Source organism: Parasteatoda tepidariorum, chromosome 3, assembly GCF_043381705.1.
Source record: "Parasteatoda tepidariorum isolate YZ-2023 chromosome 3, CAS_Ptep_4.0, whole genome shotgun sequence".
In the NCBI taxonomy this organism is placed as follows: domain Eukaryota; kingdom Metazoa; phylum Arthropoda; class Arachnida; order Araneae; family Theridiidae; genus Parasteatoda; species Parasteatoda tepidariorum.
Window position 1 is genome coordinate 42780307 of NC_092206.1, and position 14150 is coordinate 42794456.

Genomic DNA, 14150 nt, shown 5'->3' on the forward strand with positions numbered 1-14150 from the left:
CCGTCGGGGGGGAGATGGGTGTCTGTTTATTCAGTGAGTAAATGCATTCTTGTGTATGACTTTGTAACTTAAAACATAGTCTGCATTAATTATTTGGCCTATTTAATATTAAGCTCTGGAATTATTAAGATTGTGTCCTAGTACGTGAAAATCCGATCATTAGATCAAAAATTGCTGAGATGTTCCTTTTTTTTATGCGCTGTACATATTTATATCCCATATTCGCTGGACGATATCACTAAAATTAACTTAACAAGCATTGTATTATAAATGTTTATATTGTATTGTATTATAAGTATCGCACGAAAAAAAATTGAAGCTGATACTTAAGGAGTGGATTTTAGTTTTAAATATTTTTGGAAAATAATCCAATTTTAAGTCCCAAAATGTTATTTTCTTAGTATATCCGTTCAGGTTTAGTTTCATTTTCATTCCTAAAAAAATTTATTTTAAGAGAAAAAACAATATTTATTTATAAATGTTTACATAAATGTTTACATATATACATAATACATGTGCGCATCCTGCATTGTATCAAAAACGTGTTTCTCTTTAAATTATAAATAACAGTTTTTTCCTTCTGAATTTTGTTAATGAAAAAAATGTATTATGTGACTATATAATATAACAACTAAATTGATATAAAGATATCGAAAGTAGTATATTAATATACCAAACATAAAAATTTGAAAGGTTTATAAAAAAATTGTTATTGCGTTTGATGCTGATTATTTATTACAGGCTGAATGCAAGACTGACACAATTGAGTGGCTGAAACAATTAAGGTACCACGCGAAAGACCTTGGAGCCTGGAAGAGACGACGAAATGCATTAGCCAACATTATGATTAATGGCATGATACGACAGCAATAACAACTCTCTCATTTATTCATTCCAAGCCTTAGTGTTGTTCTGAAATGGCAAAACAATTAAATATATATATATATATATATATATATATATAAAGAGAGAGAGAGAGAGAGACTAATTTTCGGATAATAAGGTAAAATAAAGCAATTTTTAATGTTCTATATAGAAAGTTTGGTGATTTGCGAAATTAATTTTTTGGAGGTGGAGTCAACAATATTGGAAAGAAAACTATGGTCTACAGCAACAGTTTTAAGGTAAAACGGCTCTCTACATCGAGGAGATCTATTTGAACAAATTTTAGAAGCACGGCAAACAAGTGTGCTTAAGGCAGCTAACCTTTGTGATGGGATGAAAGATTAGTAGGGGGAGTGAAACTGTGAATGGTTTTCGATATGCAATAGTGGGAGATCTATTTCTTATGTGAACAATAAGAACGTCTAAGAGCACTTATTATTTTCTTGTTCAAACGTAAAGTATGTGAAAGTATCTATTGAATTCATAATATTGAGAGCATGATCCCAATGTCAGATTTGTCCTTCATCGTGAAACAATTGTCACATATTATCCACTAAAGGGTAATAAATCAAAGAGTTTCACTTCAAAGTAGTGCATATACAGGTCACTTAAGAAGGGACGAAGAAAATTAATCATAGCACCCTTAGCAAATTCACCCTTAAAAGTAAAGGTGGACTTTTCTTAGCAAATGCGAATAAGATTGACTAGTTCATCAATTTCAACTGGGCTAAAGTAGATTTCCGGTAGCTTTTTTTAAGGCAATTAGGGCCACCATTAACAGGAACATTAGTGAATAAAAATTTTACATCAAAAGAGATCATTTTAGCATCGTTAGGCTTGAACGCATAAAGATGATTCACGAAATCATGCGAGTTTCTGTCAATAAGTGAATTCCTTCTAGAAAATGGGGACATATGCAATAATACGCCAATATAAGAAACAATGGGTCTTAAAGGGGTGTCAACCTTTTGAACTTTTGGTAAAGCTTAAAATCAAGCACAGTGGGACTGTCTTACTAGCGTAAGAGAATGTTTCAAATGATTATTGACAATTATTGAAAATTTAAAGGCATCCTTTATTTTATTCAATTTCAATAATAAACTCAATTTCAATAGAGCAAATTTGTTTTCACTTGTTCTTCTGACCTTATTGGTTTAACCACTTTACTCGAATTTGTTTCTTTACTTCCTTCATTTGACGTTGAAACTCGGAAGTTTCTTGTTTATAGAATTGAAACTAAAGTATATTCATTTATGTATTTTCTTTTGTACTATACTGACGTTGTTGTCTTTTTTTTTGCCATTTTTTTTAACATTGGCACATTTTGGAACATTTAAAATGATGGAACTGTTAAAGTTTTAAAAAATTTAAGAATCGGAGAATTAAAAGTACTTACATTAATGTACGTTCTATGTAAGTACTTTTCGTTAATCGCTACATGGAATGGGAAAGTTAAAAAACAAGTACAGAGATTTCAATTAAAATTATTGAAAATAAATCTTCATAGAGTACACCAGATGGAAAATTTTAATATTCTGCATGTAACATACATGAATTTGTATTAAAGGATGTAATTGCTGTAATTGTTGTTTGTAACTCGCTTTATAGAATGAGGTTTTTCGTAGTATTAAGAAAACAATTTACTATTATTATTAAGGGATGTAATTGCTGTAATTGTTGTTCGTAACTCACTTTATAGAATGAGGTTTTAGATAGTATTAAGAAAATAATTTACTATTATTATTAAAGGATGTAATTGTTGTTGGTAACTCACTTTATAGAATGAGGTTTTTTGTAGTATTAAGAAAACAATTTATTATTATTATTAAAGGATGTAATTGTTGTAATTGTGTCGGTAACTCACTTTATAAAATGAGGTTTTTCGTAGTATTAGGAAAATAATTCACCATTCTTAATTTTTTAAAATAAATTGATAATATTCACACAAAAAATCTCTGTATCTAACGTAATTAAGGAGTTACGAAAAATAGGTTCAAAATTGCTCCCACCATTGGCGAAGTTTCTACCAAACTTCGTTCATTACTTTAAAAATTAACAGTATAGAGCTAAGTTACATTTTACCACTCAAACAGTATGCAAAAATGAACCAAAGTTGAGTAAATTATTGATATCATATTAGTAATGGATAAATATATTTTTGTTTTTAAAATATTTTCAAACTACTTTTTTTAAAAATGACTTCTGAGCAAGAAACTTAACGTATTATGAAGTCATTAAAAAGTGAATTAGTAAATAATAGCACAAATAATTTGATAAATAAAAGTATTTTTTATATTTTTTTACAAAAAGAAAAAGAACACATACCTACAATTACATGATTCCATCGGATAAAATGCTTTTTCGATACTGTCGTTAGGGGCTACTTTGTGCAAATTCGAATTTGACACTTTTCAAGTGCTGCTATTCAGTATTAAGTTTTTTTCAAGTTAAAAATGCGTGGAATTTGAAGATAGAAGTCTCCTCTATTACTACAAACATTTTTTCGAATTTTAAAACAATCTCAGAGTGTCTTTTTTTATCCAAAGTCAACAACTTTCCGAGATCGTCGGCCGTCGAAAAGTGTGGTTGGAAACTTTAGCTGTGAAATGCGAAGACGTTGATAAAACAATTGACGTAAATGCAAAATTTTTTATTTATATATTAATAAACAATTATATCATGTTAGCGTTTAAAAAATTTAAAAATTAATAGCAAATAAACGGAAAATGAAAAAAATGCACTATGGGGCTACTTTGTGCAAAGTTTCATTCGTTTTTTTTTTTCGACAGAAAAATTTTCAGACGTTATAAAAAAAATACCTGGAACGAGAAACAACTGTGATTACACTTTAGAAAAGCTGCAACAATGTTTGCAAGCAGTTGCTGGCGGTAAGTCGATTGCAGAAGCTTCTCGGAAGTATAAGATCCACAGAAATACTATCTCTAATAAAATTAACAAGAAACATGTGAAACGTGCTGGTAAACTATTACTTTTCTTCTACAAAGATTTTTCTAATGAATTAATCAAACGATTTAACACATAAAAATATATTTTATAGGACATCAGGTGATTTTGACAGAAACTGAAGAGCAAGTTCTATCATGTTCATTCAAGCATGTTATATTCAAATTTATCAATATTATAAATGTTAATGAATATGTAATAATTATTATTTTTGAAATTTCGCCCATTTCAATGTTTAAAAATGTATGTGGTTTCCTTTTGTTTAAACTCAAATGTTTTGAAATAAACATTCCTTTTAAGAAAAAAATTCTTTATAAAAAATGGCTTTTTCAACGCTGAAAATTATTTTCAAACTAATATCTTTATATATCTTGATGTTTTTGTTATTAAAAATGTCAACAATTAACTTTTTTAATAATGTTATATCAATATTTTGCTAAAAACATGATTATTAAACTGAATTCCTATCGCCGCACAAAGTAGCCCCACTTGGGGGTATGTTTTGATTTATTATTTGTAAATATTACATACAAATAATGTCAATATTGATCAAATTCACTCGTCTGTTCAGTTATGAATATAATATCGATAAATTTTGCTAAAGTTTGAATTAACATAGTTTTTTACATGCCTAAATTCAAAAACTGCGAAATCCTGCATAAAGCATGACGGTAGCTTCATTTAAAGCTTAGTAGGACAAAAAAGTATTTTTTTCCCACAAATTTTTGCCCTCAGCCAATTCCAGATTGTTATGCGTTTGATGTTTCTCTATAACTACGTAAGAAGCAGTCACTTTAGTATTCGTGGCAGATATATTTATAAAAAAGCAGATATAATATAAGCCATAACTAAATTAAATTTGAAGCCCCGATATAGGGCAAAAAAAAATTCGTTTGAACAAATAAAATTCATTATGAAAATAAATCTAACTAAAATTTCAACTTACTAAATTTTATTTTTCGTCCAGCAACTTAATCAATGTAATTGTATGCTATGTAAGCATAATTATTTGTAAAAAAAAATTAATTAGAATTCTATTTAATATTACTAGCTATTTCAATTATTTAATATTCTAAAATATTTTTTAATAATTTTGAATAAAATTTAAATAAATAAATTTACATTAATGCTAGTACTTTTATAAATATGTATATGAAGGTAGAAAAATAGAACACATCGCTAGAGTACATATATCTTTTAATTAAAACATTTTTATTTTAAAGAGATTTTTTGTTTTCATTTTGTGAAATTCATTTCGAAATTCTTTCTTCTGTAAAAAGCCTCCATTGTTTTTAATTAAAATATTAATGCAAACTCAAAATAATTCTGCTAAACGGAACCTCAAAAATAATTGCGTTCACTCTTCTTTCTTTAACAGCTTTTTAACACAAAAATGTTTTTATTAAATTGTACCTAGAAAACCACCTTTTTACCTCAAGAAGAAATAAGCATGAAAGTGTTAAGGCAACATTTTTCCATTAACTTTTTAATGAAAATCGATATATCTTTATTAGATAGTAACAGAATTTCGAAAGTGTATGCACGGAAAATATACTACTTTTTTCTTAGTTATTTATCCTAATTGGCTGGCTCTCTGCCATTTAAGTTCAGTGAGTTTGGTTTGGTACCATGTCTTGTTACTAAAGTTTTGGCGGGAAACCTTTGCAAAATGTCAAATATTTTAGATATATATATCTTCTATAAATTACAGCGAGTATTTGCTTATTAAATCTCGGTTACCTTGCTAAAATACATTGTATTTCTTTAAATTGTTTAGAGATTGTTATGCAATTATTAACCATTTGACAAAATAATTTTTTTAAAAAATGAAGTTTATAATTTTTGACGTAAATTAAAATAGAATGTTCATTTCAATATGCTTTGGATCAAATCAATTTAGCAAAATTTAGTTAATTTAATTATTTTTCTTTAATTATAGAAAAAAATATAAATAGGATTACAAATTTCTTGAAAAAAATAATAGCACAACGACTGAACTCTATTCTTTTTCCAAAAGCCATACAGTTATTTTAGGATGCATAATAAGTAAAGTCTGAAAATATTGAAAATGCCATACTGTTTTTTATTGTGTAATAAAATATATAATTTAATGTTCGGAATTAACAGAAAAAAAATATCAAAATTTCTCTGAAATTGTAGCATAATTTATATGGAGCGAACCGAAATGAAGTCTTATCTCACTTTCTAATGGACCATTTAGGCAATACATTTTGGAATTTAATCTTAATTCAACTATGACCTTACGCCATATCAGTCGTTACGAATATTTTTTATAGCTTATGAGAATTAAAATGTTATTAAACACGCTATTAAGCATGCCTAACAAGCGTAATAAATATTGAAAGCAAAATGACCAGAAACCCTTCAAATTCGCCAAAAAGAAACATTTCAAAACGGATTTAGATATTTTTTTTTAAAAACTTCTACTATTTATATAATTTAGAATGCGATAATCCACAGCAGAGCATTTCCACTCTCTAGCCCGCATGGCAATCAAAAAATGTAGAGTCAGTTTCATTGTTTAAAATATTGAGTTTTTAATTCAAATTTATATGCTGAATTTATAATGTTTCCATAAAGCAGTGAGTGGAAGTGTTATAAGATTAAGTGATAGTCTTTTTTTCTTTTTTTATTAAACATTATTATTACAATAAATGTATTTTGATTTTTGAGTTTCTGCATTATTTTGTGGTTTTTTTTATCAAAAATCTTACTATGTTTGTTTTGAGAACAATCTACGGTTTGCTGATATTTGGAATATCAGTAATTCTTGTAAAAGAATGGTGATGAAATATTTTTGTTTGGTTAGTATCTTTAGTACTGAAATTACACTGCCTGAAATCAGCTACATAGCTAAGATACATCAATGCACGAACTTTGTTTTAAAAATGATTTTAATAAATTTCATTTGGTATAATTAATTAAAATAAGATTGATTCACTTTCAGATCGTTTTAATTATATCGCAAAAATCTTTTGTTAAATTCAATTTTTTATTGCAATCTCTCTTTATGGCAATCAATTTGTTTATGCTTCTAAGACAAATAATATGTACAATGTAAGAACTTTAGTCTCATTATATAACTCAATATTTTTTTAATTTTGTAACTCAAGAGCTGCTTTGCTTGCCATTTCATCCTTATAATCCCTTAACTCGAGACATTTTAGATTGCCGCCTCTAACTTGAATACCTAGCATCCCTTAAGAAAACCATTGTTCTCCAGTGGGTTCCTGCCCATTGCGGGGTAACGGGTAATGAAAATGCAGACTACTTAGCAAAAAAGGGGGCCTTAATTATTCAAACTTCTGCACACATTATGCCCTTCTGTTCCATCAAACAGCTTATTAAGAGGACATTTAAGACCTGTGCTCATGAAGAACTTATCGACCGTACTTCTACTAAGTCATGGAGAACTACCATCCTAAATTTGCGAAATGGCCCAAGACGAAGAGCGGTGGCTGAATTCCGCGTTGCCACCGGTCATGACTGTCTGCGGAAACATCTGTCTAGATTTGGTATCGTTCCTTACCCGGTATGCACTCTTTGCAGTTCTGGTGAGGACATGGACTCCACGCACCTTCTCCGCTGCCCTGCACTTTGCGGGAATTCTTTCACTGAACGCTATTGGGAAGCTAGAGACATGTTGTGATTAAGAGACACTGTTGCAGCATCTTTTGTTTCTGTTCTTATTTTTAGATGTTTATGTATGCTGTTACTGTCCATAATCTGCCATTGGAAATTAAAAAAAATTAATATTTTTTTATAAAATGGAATTCTTAGTTATGGAGCAATTAATACTTATAATTCTGTGTAACAATTTTTGTAACATTTAGAATAAAAACATTTGTAACTATACGATACTGTGAAAAGAATGATAAAACGATCAGAAATTTGCAAAATTAACCCCATTTTCGGAACTATGGGAATGCCAAAAGATCGGTAAATTTTGCAAAAGCGCTTTAGCGATGGTTTTTATAAAATTAACAATAGAATATAATTTTATAATTGATTAAACAATTTGGTAAATGTGTCATTGTATTCCCAATTTTATCATAATATCTCAGAGCATGAAAAATCATTTATTCGGATAAACTAACTTATAAGTTTTGTATTTTTCACTAAGTTTGCTGCATTAGCAGTATAATTATAAAAATCAGAATTTCTGGTAAACAGTTACCATATGAACGGAAAAATTACCAAACGAATTGCTTAAACATCGTATTTATCGGTTTTATTTTGCCAGAAATGTCATAACCATATAGTGCGATAATTTAACCAGAATTTTTTTTTTCTTCGAGTAGTATTTACTTCAAATGGTTATAACTGTTAATTGTAAATAAACTCCGAAAATACAAAAAATTAAAGAATAAGGAAATAAATTATTTTTTGTAACCATCCCAACTTGTTAATGATTCATAAAAAAAATCATTAAGCATAAGTAAATTCCTTTTGTTGCAGACATATTGGATTAGAGACCCATTTTTCAAGCCATCCTAAAGACAACTTTTATGAAACTCTTCATTATATTGACAGTATTAAAGAATAGATAAGCCATTTGCCATTAGCCAGAGGTATGAAATCATTAATTCTGTGTTATTCGCTCTAATCAAAGGAGAGGGAACATTAAGAAATTGTTCGAATCCGTAGATTAAAGTTTGCTGTCTTGACTATTGAAAATCAATGATATTTTCTGGAGGCAACAGATGGCGTTGATACAAGTAACCGTAAAACTTCGTCTGTGTCTTTCCGCATAGCTTCTTTATGTATTATCGATGCCGATCCTTCAAGCGACATTTCTGCTTTCAAGCGATGGATGAAAAGTAACATTTTTCTTCTGAACTCTAACGTTATAAAGTATTGATTCAAAGTAGAAAATAAAAGAGAATTTCCTAAACGTTCATTTTAAATAAAAATCAATAACATGAAAATTAGAATATTTCCTCCATGAGAATCTATTAAATTCTTCGGGATTCAGACATGAGAGTACATGAATAGCAGAGTATGGAATTTTTTTTCCAGGTGTGCGGATTCTTATACAAAAACGATTCTGATTCCCAGTGTTTAATCTATGATAACGAGAGCATTGGTGTTATGACTCACTTTCAAAATGCTATGCATCTTTAGTTTCCAACAGAATGCAATGCAAAGCTGATAAATTGCCACATCGAAAGCCAAAACCACCTTAATAAGTTGTTGTATTAAATCATGTTTCAATCAAACTGAAAATAGTAACGCGTAATAAAATGTAAGAAGTAAAATAATATTCGATTTAGTATCATATGATGTGTTTAGAATCATATTCTGATCCAAAATACTTTAAATTCCCTAATAGTGTACAAAAAAGAAAGTCCAATTAAATTATTACACTTTTTGCGGAAAAATGCTGAGGATTACACTCTTTTTGTAATTAAGCTATTGAATCTATAACGTAAGGTAATTCTTAGTAATTATTCACATTGACACAAGTTAGCCTCTAAGCTAATGGTGCCCAAAAGATGCTCTGCAGAACCCTAGGGTTCCATGAAAATGTGACATGGATTCCGAGAACATGATTTTTTTTAACCAGTTCCGAATTTTGAAACCTGTAATTAAAATTATATTCAATTTATTATCCATTACTTAATTAAGTGATATTTCGGTTATCTAAACGAAAATATTTAAACTGCATGCTAGAGAAAAATATAATAAGCAAAATTTGCATGTGCACATATATATATGCACACATATTTGACTCATTCTCAGCATCAGATTCACTAGATCAGCGAGTCAACACTATCCCTTTTGTTCTAACAGAGTAACGTTTTGTCTTAACTGAAACCTCAGTCATAGGTTTCAAAAATTGAAAATTTATTTTAAAAGCAAGCTTATTTACAGTTTATTCTCAAACAAATTAACCCTATATAATAAACGTTTGTGCAATAAATATTTATACTTAAAGGTTTCCGAGTATTTATCTCGATATATTTCGTTCATAAATTTAAAAAAAAGCGAAAAAGGAGAAAAAAAAACGGGAAAAATATAAGATTAAAAATGAAGTTAAAGGCACAAAAAGCTAATTAAATATTTAATAAAGAAGCATTTAGTCATTAAGAAAGTCATTAAGTAAAGAATTAGTTTTTCCTTAATGTTTATAAATTAATCCTTCCTAAAATTCATTTTCACAGTACTGTTTAAACTTCATTAAGAATAATTTCATAATTCACTTTTAAGACATTAATTGGATTTTATGTTGTTCTTTCTGAAAGCAACGTCATTTTATATGACATTTTTTAAAATTTAATTAAAATGTAACACAATATCTCTTGAACGCAAAGATATATTCTTATATATAGTAAAACTTTCCGGAGACTATTTTTTTTATTTGGTCAAAAATTGATGAATTGTATTACTATTTAAGATTGTTTATAGAATTCAGTTATATTTAACGTCAAGTTTAAGGAAGAAAATATGATTTTAAAAAATTATTAGTTATTTTTATGAAAAGGGACTTAACCGCTGATTTTATACTACCTAGACTCCTTTTTAAATAAGAACAATCAATTTAAAACCATTTTTAAAGAAAGTCGTATAATTTCAGACTTCACCTCTTACTACTGAAAACCTTCAACTAATCGTAACTTTCAATACTTAAATTCTTTACTATATTTATTTTTACCTGACATTGAAATTTAAGGGTTACGACGCTGATACCGCTGATGGAAAAATCAAATAATAATTTTAAAAAATTAACACAATTTAAAGCAGTTGACTTTAGAAATTCAATCATAAATCATAAAATTAACTTTTCATAATCATAAAATTAACATTTTCATAAAATTAACATTTTCATAAAATTAACATTTTCATAAAATTAACGTTTTCATAATCATAAAATTAAAAATAAATCATAATCATAAAATTAACATTTTATTAACTTTGATTCAAGTCACGTTCTATAAAGCATTGTTAGTTGAACAAACATGACCACATTTAAAATTTGTTGCATAGAAACATGGTTTTTACGAAACTATGCAAGATCAAATCATTCATTTATAAATTTTATTAATTTAGCCAGAATAAAATTAAAAATGCAAAATATGTTTTCAAATATAAAGATCTTTTAAACTTTACCGATCTAACTTTTTCTAATCTGAGCATATTGATAACGTTTTGTAGAATTTAAAATTTACACTGATTAAAGCGAACATTTAACTAATAAAAGTTTTCAATTTCTAATATAATAGTTTTATTTTCACTACTGTTTAAATTAAATATGCATTATTTCATTATTTTGATGCATTTAGATTCTTATGCCAGACATAATATCATAGCTTCAGGGTAAAACTAAAATTTATAACCTTGCTTCTCAATACTTTATCACATAACAAATGGTATCAGACTTTAGAAACAAAAAAGATTAGATTCTAAAGACAGTGTTTATCTTTCTTACTTTCTTATCAATCTCCTTGAAAAAAACATTTTCTGAGCAATTTCTGCCCAGAAGCCTTTTTCGTTTTTCATTCACGCAACTTACAAAATAAAGCAGTAGAATTTATATTGTGTTGAAAGTTATTTTAATTCTAAACATCGGTTTTAGTTATAGTGAAGAACTTTTTATTAAATATTACGCGGATGCATTCATTGTTTTGTTTGCGAAAAATTTAAGTATTACACAGCTTTGTATTATTATAATATTCATTGTCTACCAAACTAATATAAAAATATTTGTATATTTCTTAAATTTTGAAGAAAAAAATTATCACTTCGAATAACTTCTGTTCTTATGATCCAACTTTTGACGAAGGAGCAATCTTAATGGTTCAAATGGACTTCAAATTGTTAACAAATTAATTTAGTTACCAAAATAAGCACGAACCGTATTTTGTATGATTGTAACATATCCCGTCTAAAAATATTACTCATGATTTAAACTTAGTCCAAAAATATTTTTTTGTTTATTTCTTGTTCAGAGGGGGGAAAAGAAAACAAAGGGTTAACTGAAAAAAAAATTTCTTTTTCTCAATATAAAATTTTTCGAAGGGCTAAGCTTAATTATTCAGAAGGGGGACACGTAATATGTTAATTAATTAGTACTAAGTATTTTTTAAAATACGGAATCGGACGCAAAAGCACTATTTTACGAAATTTATGGTCAGCCAGATATTAATTTTCATGACTTAAACGTAGTTTAAAGATAATTTTTGTTTATTTCTTACACGTGACCAAATATATTGACCAAAAGCGAAAAAAAGAGACGTTTACTTTAAATGATTTTTGTTTTTTAAGATCTAATATTTATGATCAAAAGGCTCAGACATAATTCGAATTTTAATCTGTGTGGCATTTATCGTCAGCGAAATGAATATTAGTATCCTTTCAAAATGATACAAAAGTATTTTTTGCTTATACATTGTACAGTGAACAAACAAAAGAGAGGGAAACTGCTGGGCTTGAAAAGCGAAAAATTGGTTTCCTTAATATTAATTTCCTTTTTTTCGTATTTAGTCGTTCTCGGAAGGTTTTTATGCCAAGCGAAAAAACATTTGCAATTAATTATAAAATTCTTTAAACCATATATAATCGTATTTGGAAAATAACTTTTAATAGCTGTTTACATATTTTTTATTAATTTATCTAAGTGTCGAACACATTTTGAATTGTAATCTTTAATTCATTTTAAAATATCCATTTTTTTGTTTATTTTATGAATAAAAAAATGCAAAATTTGAACTAAGACATTTCAGGAAATAGAATTCAAAATATACAGCTTCATTAGAATTTCATAATTAACAATACATTATCAATTGCAGTATCGTTGACCGTAATGACAATGTGTTGAGAAGATAATTAAGGAAAATCTACGAGAAATACTGCCGTAGATGAGATTGAAAGCTGGACGGATAGGGGAAAAACAAAAGTGTAATCTCACTGCTATTCCAGGTATTTGTATGGTAGAGCGTTCTTCAATAAACAGGTTTAACTGCTTCAAGGATAAAACATTTCCTATTTTTTCCTAAACCCAAAAATAGACGAATATGATATATTAAAAAATAATTAACAGTAATTGGATTAATAAGAGAAGATATGCCATATGCCTGTGCGCAATTAAACATATAGTTTAAAACAATTTAAATGAAATCTAACTGTGTCAACAAAATTAACACACATGTGGAATAATTTAAATATACTATTTTTTCTAACTAAAACTTTCATGTTATTATTTAAAAAGGTTAACAAACATGTAATGTTGTAAAATTCATTTCGTCTGTATCATTCAAAATATATGCAAATATATATTATTATTTAACCGCTAAATATATTTTTTTGATAAGAAATGTTTAAAAAATATTTATAAAAGAAAATATAAAAGTAAGCTATTCTAAAAAGCAGGTATTCTGTCTTATACCATAGTAGAGAAATATTTTGTAGAACAAATAATATGACTTCAGTTTTAATTATGATCTTTGCCAGAAATAGCGAGATTAAAAAAATTAAAGAAATAATAAGAAAAAAAAACATGCTTAAATGAGCAATTAGCCAAACTTCTATAACCAATTACATTTCGCTTAAACAATTTAGGGGAAAAACGTTATGGTTAAAGAATTCATCATTTTTGAGGATAATTACATTATTATTAATTAGGAACCAGATTGAAAACTTGTTAAAAGATACTGATGAAATTCAGTACCTTGTTGTTATAGTTTTTTTCCAGCACAAGAAATTGTATTTTCATCAAGGTGAATATTACAAGCGTGGTGAAGCTTTTACATTTCATTTAAACTTTTTGTTTCTCAGAAGGGTGTGCCTTCAATTAATTTCGACATCTATGACACCTGTCAGATAAACCCCGTCATACATAATCACAGAGGTAACTTAAATATCAACATTATCACATTTATCAACATTGGTTTGAGTCAGTTAAATTTAATGCAGCGGATTTATTGTTTTTGCAACGAATTTATTTTTGTTTAGCGAAGTTTTGAGTCACATATTTTTGTATTGTGATCCAAATAATACTCAAATACAAATTTATAAACTTTTACTTTTATTTAAGATAATTTCGAGACAAATTTGAACGTTAAAAACGTAAACCTCCTTACTTTAATTTTGGAGATTTTCTCTTAAACATTGTTGGCAATAAATTCAAATAGTCTTTTCATGGTTGGTTTATTTCATTGATTGTGGTTCTAATTTAATTTTTTCAGTCATTTTTAAATTTATTGTTGTTTTCTAAAAAGGCCACAGAAATTTGAAAAAACTGGTTTTTAACCCCAAGGACTGTTGGGAATAAAGTGACAATA